We start from the raw sequence: 17,931 nt of genomic DNA, 5'->3' as shown, positions 1-17,931 counted from the left end.
TACATTCCTGCCCAGTCTTTCTGCAGTATCGCAGAAGGAACGTCGAGCGTCTCGCAGCCATATTAAACGACCTCGTTCAAACTCAGTGAGGTGTTGATAATGGCGTCTTTGTCACGTTAAAGGCATTCTTGACTAACATCAACTCACCGCCTCCAATCTCAAAGCTCTCGACCATTTCGGCGTGTACTTAAAGCAAACCTGATTTTCATCATGATAGTGGCGCTACTAACTTTTCTCTTACGCGACTGGTTTGAAATCTGAATAGACATCAGATGTAGAATCATGCCTACTAACTTTCGTTTATGTCAAACAACTCCTTCTTGGTGTTGCGATTTTTTTTCAATCAGTGTATTTTGTTAAAATCGTTCAAGAAAAAAATTTGAAATGTTGTGAAAGTGCTAGAAAGTCATTAATTGGTGCTAAAATATTTGAATTAGTTTCTTGGGGACGTTTAGCATGGCGCTAAACACATCACAAAGATTAATTCTGTTCCTGAACGCAGTGTGTATTAATGTTGATAAGTAATTCCATCTCCAGGATGAAATTTTCACCCTGCAGCGGAGTGTGCTGTCATATGAAACTTCCTGGCTGATTAAAACTGCGTGGCGGGCCGAGAGTCGAACTCGGGACCTTTGCCTTTCGCGGGCAAGTGCTCTACCATCTGAGCTACCCAAGCACGACTCACGCCCCGTCCTCACAGCTTTAATTCGGCCAGTACATCGTCTCCTACCTTCGAAACTTCACAGAAGCTTAGCCACAGCCTGGGGGATGTTTCCAGAGTGAAATTTTCACTCTGCAGCGGAGTTTGCGCTGATATGAAACTTCCTGGCAGATTAAAACTCTGTAACGGACAGAGACTCGAAGTCGGGACCTTTGCCTTTCTCGGGCAACTGAGCTACCCAAGCACGACTCACGACCCCTCCTCACAGCTTTAATTCCGTCAGTACCTCGTCTCCTACCTTCCAAACTTCGCAGAGTGAAAATTTCACTCTGGAAACATCCCTCAGGTTGTGGCTAAGCCATGTCTCCGCCATATCCTTTCTTCCAGGAGTGCTAGTTCTGCAAGGTATGCAAGAGAGCTTCTGCGAAGTTTGGAAGGTAGGAGACGAGGTACTGGCGGAATTAAAGCTGTGAGGACGGGTCGTGAGGAGTGCTTGGGCAGCTCAGTTGGTAGAGCACTTTCCCGCGAAAGGCAAAGGTCCCGAGTTCGAGTCTCGGTCCGGCACACTAATTCCATCTCATCGGGCATAGGTTTGGAAAACGATGTTGAAAGAATTTATCCAAAATGTAACACGTTTATGATAACTCGAAGAAAAAAAAGCCGCTCGGGATTAGCCAGGCGGTCTAGGGCGCTGCAGTCATGCACTGTGCGGCTGGTCCCGGCGGAGGTTCGAGTCCTCCCTCGGGCATGGGTGTGTGTGTGTTCGTCCTTAGGATAATTTAGATTAAGTAGTGTGTAAGCTGAGGGACTGATGACCTTAGCAATTAAGTCCCATAAGATTTCGCACACATTTCTGAAAAAAAAAAAACAGGCCGCAAGTTCATTAACGAACTAAAAATTCAAAACGAGCCTTACTACATGGGAATGAAAAATTTGTCTTCAGGACGTGTGACTTTGATTAATGCTTGAACTCCATTCAGAAATCCGCTATAGTCGCCGCACCGACGAACGTTTGTGCAATCAAATTTTCGTTATTTCCGAAGTCTGATAAGAAGCGCCGCATTAGCTCTGCAGTATCCCGGTCGTGTTTGTTGTTACTTTTATCACAGAACCACAAGAATCTTTCCTTTATCTCTGTTTCATGTGCATAACGCAGCACACCAGTTTCGTCAACTATGACGGCTACAGAAGCTACATCCGCAATTTACCGCTTTGTAGATGACTAGTTTAGCACCCGTAGCTTCGCTCGTGTTTGCGTTGTAATTACAACAACAATAATAGTACCAACTTATGTTAGGCCCACTGAAAAATTAATGTCCTAAAGAGCCGATTCTTTTGCTGTGGAATTCCGAAATAACCGATTTGTCGTTGTGACTGTTAAATAGCTTTCTTCAATTTAGTTTACAAATTGCCACACTTCCCGAACTTCTGAAACTGATTAAGGCCGTAGAAGCAGTCTTATCGAAATTTACTTCTGACCAAAGTGCGGTTCTGATACCTGGACCTGGAGATTTTTGTTACTCCGGCCTTTTGAGTTCTTGTGGTGATACTTACATATAAATTTTCAACTCCTGACCCATATTTCTTTCTTTCTAACCTAGAAACCAAATACAAATTTTCTTAGCTTTACCATTAAAAATGCTTTCATTATATTTTTGTAAAACTTTTCATCCCCTCTCTCACTTGCTTAGGGATTGAATTCCTAAAACCTCTGAAATACATATTCTTTTATTTCTAATCAGGAAGTCAAATACAAATTTTCTTAGCTTTGGCTTTAAAAATGCTTTCATAATATTTTCGTACAACTTTTCATCCCCTATCTCAGTTCCTTTGGGATTGAATTCCCAAAAACTCTGAAATACATATTCTTTTATTTCTAACCAGGAAGTCAAATACAAATTTTCGTAGCTTTAAAAACGCTTTAGTAGTTGTTTAATGATATCTCGTTTTCAAAAAAAAATCTTTCACCTACTGTGACGATTAAACTACCAAAAACGCTGAAACACGCATTTCTCGATTTCTCACCGAGACACAGATACTAATTTTCGTAGTTCTAGCTTCAAAATTGCATTAATAGCGACATTTTTTCCAAAAAATCTTTCATCCCCTATCACCCCTCCAAAAAATGGTTCAAATGGCTCTGAGCACTATGGGACTCATCTCTGGTCATAAGTCCCTTAGAACTTAGAATTACTTAAACCTAACTAACCTAACGACACCACACACATCCATGCCCGAGGCAAGATTCGAACCTGCGACCGCAGCAGTCGCGCGGTTCCTGACTGAGCGCCTATCACCCCTCCCCCTATGAGTGGAATTTCGAAAAATCCCTTGTAAAATTATGCATGCAGTATAAGATGAACTCGCTCTCCAACTTTCAAGTTTCTGTCCTTAGCTGTTGCGGCTGGGCGATGATACGTCAGTCAGTTGGGGTCTTACCTTTCGTATACAGAGATAAACGGTCGAGCCTACGACTTGTATTAGATTACTTTGAATTCGGCTAGAATTTTTTTAGAAACAGCAAAGGTATCTATGTGCTCCGCTAAAAGAAGGTCATACTCTCCAGCGTACCTCAACAGCTTCACATAGTTTCCCTGATTAAATGAATTTGTTGTTTCATCATGTTCTCGAAATACCGACTCTTGTTATCCCACGAAACATACTGTATTAATAAGCCTTTTAAGGATTTCTCTGTTCCTCTTTACCTTCTGATTTTGTAGAGATATTTCAATTTTTTAAGCTGATTAGCAGATTAGCTGTTATTCTACACTGAAGATCCAAAGAAACTGGTACACCTGCCTAATATCGTGTAGGGCCCCCGCGAGCACACAGAATTGTTGCAACACGACGTGCTATGGACTTGAATAATGTCTAAAGTAGTGCTGGAGGGAATTGACACCATGAATCCTGCAGGGCTGTCGATAAATCTGTAAGAGTATGAAGGGGTGGAGATCTCTTCTCAACAGCACGTTGCAAGGCATCGCAGATATGCTCAATAATGTACATGTCTGGGGAGTTTGGTGGGCAGCGGAAGTGTTGAAACTCAGAAGAGTGTTCCTGGAGTCATTCTGTAGCAATTCTGGACGTGTGGGGCGTCGCATTGCCCTACTTCAATTCCCCAATTCCGTCGGAATGCACAATGGACATGAATGAATGCAAGCGATCAGACAGGACACTTACGTACGTGTCACCTGTCAGAGTCATATCTAGACGTATCAGTGGTCCCATACCACTCCAGCTGCACACGTCCCACACCATTACAGAGCCTCCATCAGCTTGAACAGTCTCCTGCTTACAAGCAGGGTCCATGGATTCATAAGGTTGTCTCCGTACCCATACATGTCCATCCACTCGATACAATCTGAAACGACATTCGTCCGACCAGGCAACATCTTTCGAGTAAACAACAGTCGTATGTCGGTATCGACGGCCCCAGGCGAGGCATAGAGCTTTGTGTCGTTTAGTCATCGAGGATACGCGAGCGGGCCTTCTGCTCCGAAAGTCCATATCGATGATGTTTCGTTGAATGATTCGCTCGCTGAGACTTGCTGACGGTCCAGCATCGAAAGCTGCAGCAATTTGCTGAAGGGTTGCACTACAGCCACGGTGAACGATTCACTTCAGTCGTCGTTGGCTCCGTCCTTGCAGGATCTTTCTCCGGCCGCAGCGATGTCGGAGATTTGATGTTTTATCAGATTCCTGATAATCACGGGACACTCGTGAAATAGTAGCATGGGAAAATCCCCGCTTCATCGCTACCTCGGAGATACTGCATCCCATCGCTCGTGCGCCGACTATAACAGCACGTTCAAACTCACTTAAATCTGGATAACCTGCCATTGAAGCGCCAGGGACCGTGCTAAGAACTGCGTCAGACACTTGTCTTATATAGGCGTTGCCGACAGCAGCACCGTATTCTGCCAGTTTACATATCTCTGTGTTTGAATACGCATGCCTGTACCAGTTTCTTTGGCGCTTCAGTGTATATTCCCCAAAAGCGGCTAGAGCTCAAAATGGTTGGAGATGGTTAACAGAAAGTCTGTGCTCGGTTATCGACTACACGAAGTTTCTCAAATGCATGAACTCAATTTTGATCCAGCTAGTATTTCTATGCTTTCCACAAAACAGAAAAGTATCAGAATAAGACGGCATTTAGATCACCACTACAGGCTGGCGAGACACATTTGGTGTACATACAATCTAAGACAAAAAAGAAGCTGGTAAGGAACTTATTCTATATTCCCCAAAAGAAACTATCCGAATAGGATGCAAATCGGTAGATGGTTCAAAAAATGGTTCAAATGGTTCTGAGCGCTATGGGACTTAACATACATGGTCATCAGTCCCCTAGAACTTAGAATTACTTAAATCTAACTAACCTAAAGACATAACACACATCCATGCCCGAGGCAGGATTCAAACCCTGCGACCGTAACAGTCGCGCGGTTCCGGACTGCGCGCCTAGAACCGCGAGAGCACCCCGGCCGGCAATCGGTAGATGTGATGTAGATGTACAGACAAACAAATGATTACAGTTTCAGAAAAGGAAAAGCTTCAGAGATTGAGCAAGTCAACGCGTTGGTCCACCTCTGGCCCTTTTGCAAGCAGTTGTTCGGCTTGGCGTCGATTGGTAAAGGTGTGGACGTCCTGCAGAGAGATATCGTGCACAAATTCTGTGAAATTTCCACGTTATATTGTCAAAATCCCAACCTGATCGGAGGGCCCTGCCTATAATGCTCCAGACATTCTCAGTTGTAGAGTGAACCGACGACGTTGCTGGCCAAACTAGGCTTTGGCAAGCACGAAGGCAGGCAGTAGAAATACTAGCCGTGTGGGGGCGGGCATTATCTTGCTGAAACGTAAGCCTGCGATGGCTTCCCATGAAGAGCATCAAAATGGCGCGTAGAATATCGTCGGCGTACTGGTGTGCTATAAAGGTGTCGCGGATGACAACCAAAGGGTTCCTGCTTTGAAATGAAATGGCACCGCAGACTTTTGGTTGTGGGGCCGTATGGCGGGCAACAGCCAGGTTGTTACTTGACTACGGCCCATAGCTTCTCCACACACGTCTTCACCCTGCAATGCATTGCCTCGATAGAACTGTCTACAGTGATGAGTTCCGCTTCGAACTGGGCTCCGATGATATCTTGCGAACCATGGATGAAGGGTATCAGACGGATGCCATATTCCTTGACTTCTGGAAAGCGTTTGACTCGGTGCCCCACTACAGACTCTTAACTAAGGTACGGGCATATGGGATTGGTTCCCAAATATGTGAGTGCCTCGAAGACTTCTTAAGTAATAGAACCCAGTACGTTGTCCTTTATGGTGAGTGTTCATCGGAGGTGAGGGTATCGTCTGGAGTGCCCCAGGGAAGTGTGGTAGGCCCGCTGTTGTTTTCTATCTACATAAACGATCTTTTGGATAGGGTGGATACCAATGTGCGGCTGTTTGCTGATGGTGCTGTGGTGTACGGGAAGGTGTAGTCGTTGAGTGACTGTAGGAGGATACGAGATGACTTGGACAGGATTTGTGATTGGTGTAAAGAATGGCAGCTAACTCTAAATATAGATAAATATAAATTAATGCAGATGAATAGGAAAGAGAATCTCGTAATGTTTGAATACTCCATTAGTAGTGTAGCGCTTGACACAGTCACGTCGATTAAATATTTGGGCGTAACATGGCAGAGCGATATGAAGTGGGACAAGCATGTAATGACAGTTGTGGGGAAGGCGGATAGTCGTCTTCGGTTCATTGGTAGAATTTTGGGAAGATGTGGTTCATCTGTAAAGGAGAACGCACAGAAAACACTAATATGACCTATTCTTGAGTACTGCTCTAGCGTTTGGGATCCCTATCAGGTCGGATTGAGGGAGGACATAGGAGCGATTCAGAGGCGGGCTGCTAGATCTGTTACTGGTAGGTTTGATCACAACGCAAGTGTTACGGAAATGCTTCAGGAACTCGGGTGGGAGTCTCTGGAGGAAAGGAGGCGTTCTTTTCGTGAATCGGTACTGAGGAAATTTAGAGAACCAGTTTTTGAGGCTGACTGCAGTACAATTTTACTGCCGCCAACTTACATTTTGCGGAAAGACCACAAAAATAAGATAAGAGAGATTAGGGCTCGTACAGAGGCATATAGGCAGTCATTTTTCCCTCGTTCTGTTTGGGAGTGGAACAGGGAGAGAAGATGTTAGTGGTGGTACGAGGTACCCTCCGCCAGGCACCGTATGTTGGATTGCTGAGTATGTGCGTAGATGTAGATGTAGAAGTTCGGCCGCCGAGTGCTGTAAGTGTTATTGTAGGTGACGCCACACTGGGCGACTTGCGCTTCGGTGACGACGATAGGATGATGGGGACAACACGCCGCACAGTCCACGGGTGGAGAAAAACTCCTACACGGCCATTAATCGAACCTGGGCCCGCTGCATGGTAGGCAAGCACGTTACCTCGCAGCTAAGCAGGCGGCCTCTTCCCAAAAAAAAATTGTGGTTCTGCGGCGTTGGTGTGTGTGTGTGTGTGTGTGTGTGTGTGTGTGTGTGTGTGTGTGTGGTGCGCCTCGAGTGTCAAACTACTCATCTACACCGCTAAGTGATGGGACATACTCCTTCTCGGACGTGTTAATGGACTGTGCTTAGTGAACAGCAAAATGGTTTCCAAACGGTTTCAGTGTTGCTGAACAATAATACATCGAGATATTGGAGACATGTCCTCCATCTGGAATAAGTTCAAAATGTTCGAATGTGTGTGAAATCTTATGCAACTTAAATGCTAAAGTCATCAGACCTTAAGCTTACGCGCTACTTAACCTAAATCATCCTAAGGACACACACACACACACACACACACACACACACACACACACACACACACACCTATGCCCGAGGGAGGACTCGAACCTCAGCCGGGAGCAGCCGCACAGTCCATGACTGCAGCGCCATAGACCGCTCGGCTAATCCCGCGCGGCTCTGGAATAAGTGGGAGAGTTGTTATATAAATAGGTATGTCATCCCCATTACGGTCCTAGGAAGACAATGGCAAACCACCTCCGCTAAGACCTTGGCAAGTTAGCGGTGCGGGTCTTTCGCATCGCCCCCTGCGCTCCTCGGAGTATGGGACCTTATAATCATCATTGACTTTCGAGTACGAGTGCCGTGTCGCGGAATTTTTCGGGAAACGTGAGCACGTGCAGACTGGATGCTTTCGTGTGACATATCATTGCAAGAGGATGTGCACGCAAAGACATAATACTTCAAGATAATGAGCGTACTGCATTGGTGGCCGGGAGACCCCTAACGGGGCGGTTCGGCCGCCGCTCCACAAGTTCTTTAACGCCACTACGGCGACTTGCGAGTGAATGAGGATGAAATTATGATGAAAGACACACAACACCCAGTCATATCGAGGCAGAGAAAATCCCCGACTCCGCCGGGAATCGAGCCCTGGACCCCGCTACCGCAAGACCACGAGCCGCGGACATATTTCAAGATTGGTTGAACGTACTCTTCGTTACCGTCTCCTGGAGACTACTCTCTTCCGTGTCGCGACGTTTGGCCGCGTCATGCTGAACAGAAACTCTGTCCCGCAGTTCATCTACAGGGATTAGATGGAAATACGGAAACCTCAAAAACACCGCACGTTACCATCTGCAATACGGTACAGAGAACCCACTGACATTCGAACCAGCTTCCAGTCGTCTCGCAATGTCCTCTGTAGTTTTCAAGGGAATATTGCACTATTCTTCCTGAAAAATAGTGGCAAGTTCAGCAAACGACGATAAAGGTGAGTAACGATTAGCACCCTTCTGTCCAAAGCACACCAATAATATTGGCTCAGTAATACTGAGGTCTAGTGACTGGTGGCGAGGGGAGAAGTAGATATCCTCGGAGTAATAAGGCTACTTAAATCACTTAACAGAAGCAAGTCTTCCGGTCCACACTGTACACATGTTAGGTTCCTTTCAGAGTATGCTGATGTAATAGTTGCATACTTAACAATGATGAAAACCGTTCGCTCAACGAAAGATCCGCATCCAAAGACTGGAAAGTTGCACATGTCACTCTGATATTCAAGAAAGGTAGTAGGAGTGATCCACTAAATTACACGCCTATATCATTAACGTCGATATGCACCAGGATTTTGGAACATGTATTGTGTTCGAACATTATGGATTACCTCGAAGACACACATTTAACACGGGTTCAGAAAACATTGCCCTTGTGAAACACAACTAGCTCTTTAATCACACGAACTGTTGAGTGCTGTTGAAAAGGGTTCCCAACTGACTCCGAATTTCTAGATTCTCAGAAGGTTTTTCACACTGTACCACACAAGCGGCTTGTAGTGGAATTGCTTGCTTACGGAATATCGTCTCAGTTATGTTACTGGATTCGTGACTTCCTGTCAGAGAGGTCACAGTTCGTAGTAACTGACGGAAAGTTATCGAGTAAAACAGATGTGATTTCGCGCGTTCCCCAAGGTTGTGTTACAGGCCCTTTCCTGTTCCTTATCTACATATACGATTTAGGAAAAGCCGGCCGCTGGTGGCCGAGCGGTTCTGGCGCTACAGTCTGTAACCGCGCGACCGCTACGGACGCAGGTTCAAATCCTGCCTCAGGCATGAATGTGTGTGTTGTCCTTAGGTTAGTTAGGTTTAAGTAGTTCTAAGTTCTAGGGGACTTATGACCTCAGCAGTTGAGTCCCATAGTGCTCAGAGCCATTTGAGCCATTTTTTTAAATTTTTTTTTATTTGGGAGACAATTTGAGCAGCCGTCTTAGGTTGTTTGCAAATGCCGCTGTCGTTTATCCACCAGTAAAGTCATTAGAGGATCAAAACAAAATTAAAACGATTTACAAAAGATATCTGTATGGTGCGAAAGTTGGCAGTTGACAGTAAATAACGAAAAGTGCGAGGTCATGCACATGAGTGCTAAAAAGAATCTGTTAAACTGAAATTACAAGATAAGTCAGTCAAATCTAAAGGCCGTAAATTCAGCTAAATGCCTATGAATTATAGTTACGAACAACTTAAACTGGAAGTAACACACAGAAAATGTTCTGAGGAAGGCTAACCAAATACTGCGTTTTATTGGCAGGACACTCACAAAATGCAACAGATCTGTTAAAGAGACTGTCTACGCTACGCTAGTCCGTCCTCTTTTAGAATACTTCTGCTCCGTGTGGGGTCCTTACCAGGTAGGATTGACTGAGTACATCGACAAAGTTCGAAGAGGGACAGCAAGTTTCATATTACCGCGAAATATGGGAGAGAGAGTCACTGAAATGATATAGGATTTGGGGTGGACATAATTAAAACGAGGCGTTTTTCGTTGCGACAGAATCCTCTTACGAAATTTCAATCACCAACTTTCTCCTCTGAATGCGAAAATATTTAGTTTAAGCTGACCTAGATAGCAAAATACGACCGCCATAATAAAATAAGGGAAATCAGAGATAGCACGGAAAGATATAGATGTTCGTTTTTTCCGCGCGCTGTGCGAGAATGGAATAATAAAGAATTATTGTGAAGGTGGTTCGATAAACCCTCTGCCAGGCACTTAAATGTTATTTGCAGAGTATCGATGTGATGTACGCAATTCATCCCCGTGCTCACAAAACTAGTCCTGGACCATACAAGCTGTGAGAAGATGGGTCTTATCGTCTTCCAATAAAGCGTCACCCACTGGGGAACAAACATTGTACCATGGCACGGACATGACGGGCGAAGTGGCTCATATGGTTCAAATGGCTCCGAGTACAACGGGACATAACATCTGAGGTCATCAGTCCCCTAGAACTTAGAACTACTTAAACCTAACTAACCTAAGGACATCACACACATCCATGCCCGAGGCAGGATTCGAACCTGCGACCGTAGTTGTCGAGTGGTTCCAGACTGAAGCGCCTAGAACCGCCCGGCCACAGCGGGCCAAAATTATCACATGATTCTTGGCAGTAGTGATACTTTGCACTATAATAATGGGGTGCATAGAATACCAGGGTGTGTATGCCCAAATCTTCATCGAATCTCGCCATGTTTCACTCTTGGGACGTAAAGTCTGCCAGGAGTGGGAAACAGCGTGAAACAACACTCACCCGGCCAAATTACTTCCTTCCATTGCTGCATAGCCCAGGTTTCATTGGCTTCGGCAGCACACTTTCCTGTTACAGGCATTTGCATCACTGATGAGTGATTTTACAATAATTCCAACTCGCCCTGCAGTTCCCTCTTTATGGAGCCTGCTCCGTGTTGTTTTGACGCTGACAGGGTTCGCGTCAGTGACTTTCCGCCCCATCAGTCAACACACATTTTCGTCCGCGCTGTGACTTATCGGATGATGTTTTTCTGCTTTCGGTGTATGCGTTGCAGATCTTCAATACGGTGCCTATTCAAACACCAGACACGTCGGCTCCCTTGCTTACGCAAAGACCCACCATACGCGCACCAGCAATCTGCCCACGTTGGCTAGCAACTGCATTTATATTCAATTATTGTTTGCCTAGTTCTGTCCAACCCCCGTACATCTCGTACTTCGCAAGTTAACTTACGCTGTGTCGCGGGGAGTTCTTTGTGTACAATTGTTAGCTTTCCCTGAGCTTGATCCAGTCGCGAGTACTTCGCGGGAAGAAAGATATCTGTTGAGTTCACGTTCACGGGGAGGAGAAAGTGATATATTAGTTGCTTCTTCTAGGAACATACGCTCTCAACACTTTAACACGAAACCAGCTGTCGATGCAGAACACCTCTCTTGCAGCGTATGCTGCTAGACTTGGATGAACATCTGATAACGTTTTCGCACTTACTAAGTGAACCTGTAACGCAACGCGCTACTCTTCTCCGGATCTTTCCCATTTTCTCCATCAATCCTATCTCGTACGGACCCCAGACGGATGATCAATATTCAGGTATTGGTCGAACGAGTGTTTTGTAAATTATCTCCTTTGTTGATGGAGGATTCTTCGGATGAAACTCAGTCTGTCATCTGCTTTACTCGTGGTTAATTTTGCGTCGTCGTTCCGCTTCAAATCATGAAGTGAACATGCTCCAAGATATTCTACGGAAGTAACTGTTTCCAGTGACTGATGTGAAATTTTGTAATCATACGATAAAGGGTCTTTCTGTGTGCGTATTCGCAATGCGTTTAATTATTTTATTTAGAGGGTCAATTGCCGCTTCCTGCACCTTCCTCTGAAAATCTTCCTGCATTTCGCTACAATTATCTAGCGGCGCCATTTCTCTGTATACAGCAGTATCATTTGTGAAAAGCCTAGCGGAACTTCTGATGTTTTCTGCTAGGTCACTTGCATATATTGCGAAAAGTAATGGTCCTCTGCCGGCCGCGGTGGTCTCGCGGTTCTAGGCGCGCAGTCCGGAACCGTGCGACTGCTACGGTCGCAGGTTCGAATCCTGCCTCGGGCATGGATGTGTGTGATGTCCTTAGGTTAGTTAGGTTTAAGTAGTTCTAAGTTCTAGGGGACTAATGACCGCAGCAGTTGAGTCCCATAGTGCTCAGAGCCATTTGAACCATTTTTTTTTAATGGTCCTCTCCCCTGGGACATGCCTGAAGTTACTTTTGCGTCTGAATACTTCTTTCCGATCAAAATGACATGCTGTGTCCAGTTTGCTAGAAACTCGTAAGCTAGTCATTGCAACTGATCTGATATTCCGTTCGCTATTATATTCTTTTCATTAGGCGGCAGAGCGGACCTCTTTCGATCGCCTTTGGAAAGGCAAGGAACATGGTGTGTACCTGGACACTGGTATCTACTTATTTTTGGATTTCTTGGACGGACAGAGCGAGTTGGGTTATTGTGAAATGTACGTCTCAGGACAAAATATATATACCAAATCTATATCTCTCAAGCAACATGATTAGTGAATACCAGTTGTAGTTATAACACGGCAGCCATTGCACTTATTTTAAACACGCAGGAAGTCAGCAACCACTTGCTATTATGAATCATTTTCAACTGCTTTCAAGGCAAATGTGCTAAAATTTAAGTAGTTACTGTTAAGTTTTCTTCACATGTAACAGTTATGCAGTCAAACAGTGTCTTATGTTTACCATGTCAATATAAAATTATATGAATTTATTGTTTTTGTCACACTTCTTCCGATGGAAAGTGGAGTAGTTCTTAAATTACATAATTAACAAAATCCGTTATTAAACAAGAAAAATCACATAAATTTTATACTACCATTCATTTTAATAGACAGCATGTTCTTACTGAACCTAGAACAGTTGTCTAGTTCTTTCTGTTGTCAGTGAATGTTTTCAAAGTTCTGAGGAATTACCTTACATGAAAATTAATCCCACTAACTGATCTCCCCTTCCCTATTCACTCACAATGGTGGAAGGGGAAAATGATTGTCGGTAGCCTCTGTATTAGTTCTAATTTCTCGAATTTTCCTGTCTTGGTCGCTTCCTGAGACGTATGTGGAAGGTAAATTTGTGGTAAGTTCCTATGGGACCAAACTGCTGACGTCGTCGGTCCCTAGGCTTACACACTACTTAATCTAACTTAAACTAACTTACGCTAAGGACAACACACCTCCGACGGAGACAGCCGCACTATGTGGGAGGAAATAATATTTTGTCCGACTCCATCCGGAAAGTGCTCTCTCGAAATTTCAGTGCTAAACCACTCCTTAATGCACGGCGTCTCTCTTGTACGGTCTGCCTCAGGAGTTTGAGCATTTCTATAACGCTCTCACGCCGACTGAACGATCCCGTGACGTAACGCGCCGCTCTTCGTTGGATCTTCTCTACCTCTTCTATCAGTGCTACCTGGTAAGGTACCAGACTGACGAACCATACTCAAGAATCGGTCGAACAAGTGCATCGTAAGCCACTTCGTCCGTTGACGAGTCACATTTCCTTAGGTTCTTCCTATGAATCTCAGATTGGCATCTGCTTTTCCTACTACTTATTTTGTGTGGTAAAAAAAAAAAAATGGTTCAAATGGCTCTGAGCACTATGTGACTCAACTGCTGTGGTCATCAGTCCCCTAGAACTTAGAACTACTTAAACCTAACTAACCTAAGGACATCACACACATCCATGCCCAAGGCAGGATTCGAACCTGCGACTGTAACAGTCGCGAGGTTCCGGACTGAGCGCCTAGAACCGCGAGACCACCGCGGCCGGCTTGTGTGGTCATTCCACTTAAGGTCGCCCTTACAGTAGTTACTGTCTCCAGTAGTTTGTCATCAATAGTTTAGTTGTGCGGAAGTGGCTTTCTTTTCCTATGTACGTTGAGCGTCAACTACCAGAGACTGTACCATTCGTCAGTCTTCGGTAGGTCATTTTGCAAATCGATGCTGTCTTGTGGCGTCGGTACTTTCTTTTAGACAACCGCATCATATCCGAGCAGTCTTTAAAAGTTTCCGACGCTTTCTACTAGATTACGTAAACACACTGAAAACAGAAATGGTCCTATCATACTTCCTTGTGGAACTCCCGAAATTACCTTTGAATCTGTCCATTTTGTCCCGTTAGGAGCGGCGTATTGAGTTCTGTCTGCAAGGAACTGTTAAATCCACTCGCAGATCTAGTAGGCAAGCTCGTACTTTTCTTTTCTAAGTGCCACGGGGGGAAAGTGTCTAACGCCTTCCTTTGGTCAAGGAACACGGCGTCAACCTAAGCGCCGTTGTTTACGGCGCTATGAATCTCATGGAGGTACGGAGGTAAGTGAGTCATCAAAAGTGCTTCAGGGTAGTGTGATAGAACCGCTCTTATTCCGTATATACATAAATGACCTGACGGACAGGGTGGGCAGCAATATGCCGCTGTTTGCCGATGAAGCTGTGGTGTAAGGGAAGGTCTCGTTGTTGAGTGACTGTAGGAGGATATAAGATGACGTAGACAAGTTTCTAGTTAATGATAGCCAGCTCTAAATGTGGAAAAGTGTGTGTTGATGCAGACAAGCAGAAAACAAATCCCGTCAAGTTCGAGTATAGCACTAGTAATGTTCGGCTTTACGTAGTCACGTCGATTAGTTATCTACGCGTAGCGTTGCGAAGCTATATGAAGTGGAACAAACACTTAGGTCCGTAGTAGGGTCGACTTCGTTTGGTTGGGGAATTTTAGAAAAGTGTTGTTCATCTGTAAAGGAGGCCGTGTTTGGAACACTAGTGCGTCCCTATTCTTGAGTACTGCTCGAGTGTTTGGGATCCCCACCAGATCGTGTTAAAGGAAGCAGCAGTTGAGAAGCAGGCTGCTAGATTCGTTACCGGTAGGTTCGACCAACACACGAGTGTTGCGGAGATAGTTCATGAACTCAGCTGGGAATCCCTGAAGGGAAGACGACAACCTTTGGTGGAGCAGCGTTGAGAAAATTTAGACAACCGGCATTTGAAGCTGACTGTAGAACGGTTCTACTGCTACCAGTATACATTACGGGTAAGAGCCACGGAGATAAGGTAGAGAAATTAGGGCATAAGACAGTCGTTTTTCCCCGCTCTATTTCGGAATGGAACAGGAAAGGAAATGTCTAGTGGCGGGTACAGGGTACCCTCCGCCACGCACCATACTGTGGCTTGCGGAGTACGTATGCAGGTATAGATGTAAAAAGGAACTAATGCCCTAACCTCTAAGTCCACTTCTATACACATGGCTGCGGGACGTTGAGTGTTCAGTACAAAATGTAAAATTGAAACACCTTCAACCGCCTATATTTCCACCGAGCGAGGTGGCACAGTGGTTAGACACTGGACTCGCATTCGGGAGAACGACGCTTCAATCCTGCGTCCGGTCATCCTGATTTAGGCTTTCCGTGATTTGCCACAATCAATCCAGGCAAATGCCGGGCTGGTTCCTCTGAAAGGGCACGGCCGACTTCCTTCCCTAATCCGATGAGACCCATGACATCGCTGTCTGGTCTCCTTCCCCAAACAACGCAACCCAACCCCTAAAGTTCCATCTTCAGGGATCGCTGTGTTAAGAAGAAATCTACGGATACCAGTGACTGAATGCTGGCCCCTATTCTGACTGGACCAGAGGTGGGATTCTTCCTACAAGTCGGTCAGGGGATCTGAAGAAGGCGTAATGTAGCGCTGAAACTGGTTGCTCAAATAAAATAAAATAAATGGAAATTTAGACGGCTGAAGGTGTTTTGATTCGACATTTTAATGCCGTAATGCCTGACGGGTGGGGGCGCCAAATGATATTTCCCTTTTGTGGTGAAAATGTTATCCAACCTGCTCTGCCAGACAATGGCAAACGGTACAGACTGAGTAAATGTTTATGGCCACACGTAAGAAGATCCAGTTTGTATCTTTGGGCACTGGACATAGAATTCGCTTGAAAACGAGGGTCGACCATGTCTCTCCACGGCATACCTGGTGGTCCAAACTCGCGAGGTAGAGTTGTTATTCAGAAACGTTGACGACATGGAGACGTACCACCCGCTGGTACCTACCTCTGGTCACAGCTCAGCACGGTCCAGAGCGGAAGGCAGTACTGGCCACTCGATCTGTCCGTCCTGTTACGCACTGATTGACCGGTGTATCTTATCAGCACACGGAGATCTGCGCATAGTTTGTGGCGTGTCACGCGTCGGCTGACGCACGTGTAGTTCCGTATCGAGCTGTCACAATCTCAACCGATCCGTCAATTGTGTGATCTTCTCGCCCTCCTGTAGACGAGTTGTAAACATAAGAGGATTACTTTTTTATCTGGTGTCGGCCTTCGTTCACGCGAAAACACTTCTAACCGGCATTTGCGAGAGGAATTGCTGGTAGCTATTGCCCAAACAATATACTGCTTGCCATCAAAAGTGCCAAGCCAGGGAGGATAGGAAACAACATTGGTTCATGCGCTTTTGGAGCGTAGTTGGAAGCGTTGGTGGTGTACAGGGTGCCAACTTTTGTACACAGAGAGCCGACAGGGGTGGCCGAGCGGTTCTAGGCGCTACAGTCTGGAACCGAGCGACCGCTACGGTCGCAGGTTCGAATCCTGCCTCTGGAATGGATGTGTGTGATGTCCTTAGGTTAGTTAGGTTTAAGTAGTTCTAAGTTCTAGTGGACTGATGACCTCAGAAGTTAAGTCCCATAGTGCTCAGGGCTATTTGAACCATTTTTTTTTTTTTTTTTTGTACACAGACCTGGAAAGTGTGGAGGCAACGACATCTTTAACATGTTTGGACATAAAGCTTTAATGACAGGTGGAGGTATGTCATTCAATAGTGCTACAATTCTACGCTAGAGTCGGCTGGTGAATGGCGGCGTGCGAATCCCTCGGGAACCCATGACTAGACTTTTCAGTGGGTGAGAAATCAGGAGAACTTGATGGCCTGGGCAAGAATCGAACACTATCTGTATTGAGATAGCTCAGCTTCTTGCTAGAGAAGAATATCACAGGGACCTCAGAGGTGGGCACAGTCTTAACTACCTGTCCAAAATGTGACGGCTACTGCCCAAATTAGCGGCTACGCGAATCTGACATAATCGTGATCTGGAGCGAGGTCCTCGTAGCTTCGCGTCTGGGGCTGGCCTGTACCATAGTGATAAATGCGGTGTTTGAACCAGTGTTGTCAACTTTGTGACACGTATTTCGCTACCCAACTGTAAAAATCTCCTAGAAATCGGCCAGGAAAAAATATTAAATTCACTTATATGTAGAACAGATACTGCAGGGTCATCCACTTCTTCCACGAATAGCGTTAATGTTGAGTGTCCTATGTTATCATCACCAACACCACTAATCTTGTCGTAGGCTTGAATGGTGCCTATGAAACAATCAATATTTATTTTGTGAAGCATGGTAATCTGCCAAAGACCTTGCCGCAGTGGTAATATTGGTTCCCGTCAGATCACCAAATTTAAGCGCTGTGGGACCGGGCTAGCATTTGGATGGGTGACCATCCAAACTGCCGACTGCTGTTGACAAGCGGTGTGCTTATGAGGCTTAAGAAGTAGCTGCTCCAGTCTCGTAAACAGACATACGGCCGGGAGAGTGGTGTGCTGACCCCTCCAAATCCGCATCTAATGACGCCTGTCGGTTGAGGATGACACGGCGGCCGGTCGGGACCGTTGGGACTTTATCGCCAGTTCAGGCGTAGTTTAGTTTTAGTTTTAGCATGATAATGTAGAAAACTCGAACTATTTATACATTTATATGGTTATTCAATTATTTTGAGTCTTACCTATTTTCTTCAGAGCTGCATCTGCAAGTTGAAATTCGTGACAGCACATTCCGAGGCGCCGAAGTCAAGCATGAATCATCAGAGTAGTATTGAGCATGGCCTTACCCATTCTGCTCCTACAC

The 17,931-nt window shown here is 45.4% G+C and overlaps 1 protein-coding gene across 2 annotated transcripts in view; it reads right to left on the bottom strand.

The window, feature by feature from the left end:
- Window positions 1-16,145, bottom strand: part of LOC126354800 (uncharacterized) — an 88,916-nt gene extending 72,771 nt beyond the window's left edge. The window contains exon 1 of one of the 2 annotated variants that reach the window (XM_050004716.1): window positions 16,085-16,145. The gene's annotated coding sequence lies outside the window, so the exon portion shown is untranslated. The remainder of the gene's footprint in view (window positions 1-16,084) is intronic. The other variant, XM_050004715.1, reaches the window with a different exon arrangement.
- Between the last annotated feature and the right edge of the window lie 1,786 nt (window positions 16,146-17,931).

This window comes from Schistocerca gregaria, chromosome 3, assembly GCF_023897955.1.
Source record: "Schistocerca gregaria isolate iqSchGreg1 chromosome 3, iqSchGreg1.2, whole genome shotgun sequence".
NCBI lineage: Eukaryota > Metazoa > Arthropoda > Insecta > Orthoptera > Acrididae > Schistocerca > Schistocerca gregaria.
Note: the sequence above shows the minus strand (reverse complement) of the source record. Positions and strands in the feature narration are given on the sequence as shown.